Source organism: Ailuropoda melanoleuca, chromosome 3 (genome assembly GCF_002007445.2).
Source record: "Ailuropoda melanoleuca isolate Jingjing chromosome 3, ASM200744v2, whole genome shotgun sequence".
Lineage (NCBI taxonomy): Eukaryota > Metazoa > Chordata > Mammalia > Carnivora > Ursidae > Ailuropoda > Ailuropoda melanoleuca.
Window position 1 is genome coordinate 139,641,352 of NC_048220.1, and position 2,081 is coordinate 139,643,432.

Below are 2,081 nucleotides of genomic sequence, written 5' to 3' on the forward strand. Positions count from 1 at the left end.
GCTCTGGGTTCTGTTTTGGTCTATATGTCTATTTTTATGCCAGTGCTAAAATATGTATTTTTTACCATATTGTTTGATTAGTGTAGCTTATAATAAAGTTGGAAATCAGGAGGTGTGATGTCTCTGGCTTTGTTCTTCTTTCTCAAGATTGCTTTGGCTATTCAGGGTCTTTTCTGATTCCATACGAATTTAAGGATTGTTTTTTTCTATGTCTGTGAAAAATGCCATTGGAATTTTGATGGGGACTGCATTGAATCTGTGGATCTCTATGGTTAGTGTGGATATTTTAACAATATTAATTCTTCCAGTCCATGAACACTGGGTATCTTCCATTTATATGTGTCTTCTTCAATTTCATCAAAGTCTTATAGTTTTCAGCGTACAGATCTCTACCTCCTTGGCTAAGTTTATTCCTAGGTACTTTATTGTTTTTGATGCTATCATAAGTGAAATTGTTTTATTTTTCAAATATTTTGTTGTTAGTGTATAGAAATGCAATTGATTTCTGTATGTTGACTTTGTTTCCTACAACTTTACTGAATTTGTTGATTAGTTCTCACTGTTTTTTGGTGAAGTCTTTAGGATTGCCTGTATATGAGATCATATCATCTGCAAACAGAGCAATAGCTGAGTAATAAAGAGGCTTTTCCCATGTGTCCAGAGATCCTGGGTTGGTGGTTTATTTTTAAGGATGGGACACTTAAAAGGTGATCAGGGCTCTGTGTTCATTGACGGGACTGGTTGAGAGGCTGAAGGTGCAGTGCGCCTTTTCGCGGAGAGCCTCCCAGCATCAGTGCCTGTAGATTCCGCCATTGTGCCGCCACTTTTCCTGGGATGCACTGATCCCTTTACTGGAGTGGAGGAACCTTACTTCCAAGAATATCATGGATGTCTTCTGATTGTATCCTCACATGGGAGAGAGAAAGAGAGTGTTGGGAGTAAGGTAGAGAGAGGGGAAGCTCTGTGTCTGTTCTTGGAAGAGCGCTAATCCCATTCTTGAGGGCTCCCCCCGCTCATGACCAAATCTCCTCCCCAAGGCCCCATCTCCTAATACCATCACAGGGGGGGTGAGGAGTTCAACATATGAACTTTGGGGGACATAGTTCATAATACACCATGAGATGAAGGGTCAGATATGGACACTTGCTGAACCCCGAGAGCGCTATGCTAGCTCACCTCCCCTACTAGTCAGTAAGAGCTTTCCTGCTTTCCTACCCTCCCCGCATCTTCTTCTGTCCCGCTTGGCCTGCAGGGGTCAGAAACTGGGATAGAAGCACAAGCCTGGGAAGAGAGCAGAGGCCGTGGCAGCTTGTGTCCTAACCGCAGTGCACAGCCTGACATGGGGAAAACAGAGAAACCTCAGCTTGGAGCAGTAGTTTGAATTTCAACACTTAACACGGGAATGGATATTTAAAATGTGGAATTGATCTTTTGTGATTTAGCCCTTTATAGATTTTTGTAATCTATGACCAAGACATTTATGGGGCTGAGGTTTTGTCCAGGAGTAGAAGACGAACTTGTCTCCCAGCAGTTTTAAAGGAAAAATGAGATGAAAATGGATGTTAATAAATTTCCATTGCTTCACGAGTATATCCCAGATTTTGGGCAGTTCATCCTAAAGGTTATATTTCTCTGAGAATATGTTTATTTTGCCTTTACTTTTGAGGGGCTAAAATTCTTGGTTATTTGTTTTCTAAATCATTTCAATGATATTATTCCATTGTCTCCCTACATCGAATGCTGTTGAAGAGAAGTCTGTGTCATTGTAAATATCATTCATGCCTCTGAATGTCTTGTACAGGAGGCACTGACAGCCTGTGGTCTGGACTGACCTTTCTACCGAGGTTTTTAGGGCAAACAGCCTGGGAAAATAGAGATATTTCCTTCCGGAGCAAGCAGTAGCTTTTCTCAGCGCCACAGAAGTGAGAAATGTGCCTCCCTTGCGGTTTTCAGCACTCTGTCCTCAGAGCACTGAGATTGTTTTTCCTGTTTGTGGTGGGAGGATTTGGAGCCCAGCTTTATCTTTTTTGGCTTGGAACACAGGAAGTACCATTTAGACAGGACGTTGAGCAAATTCAAGC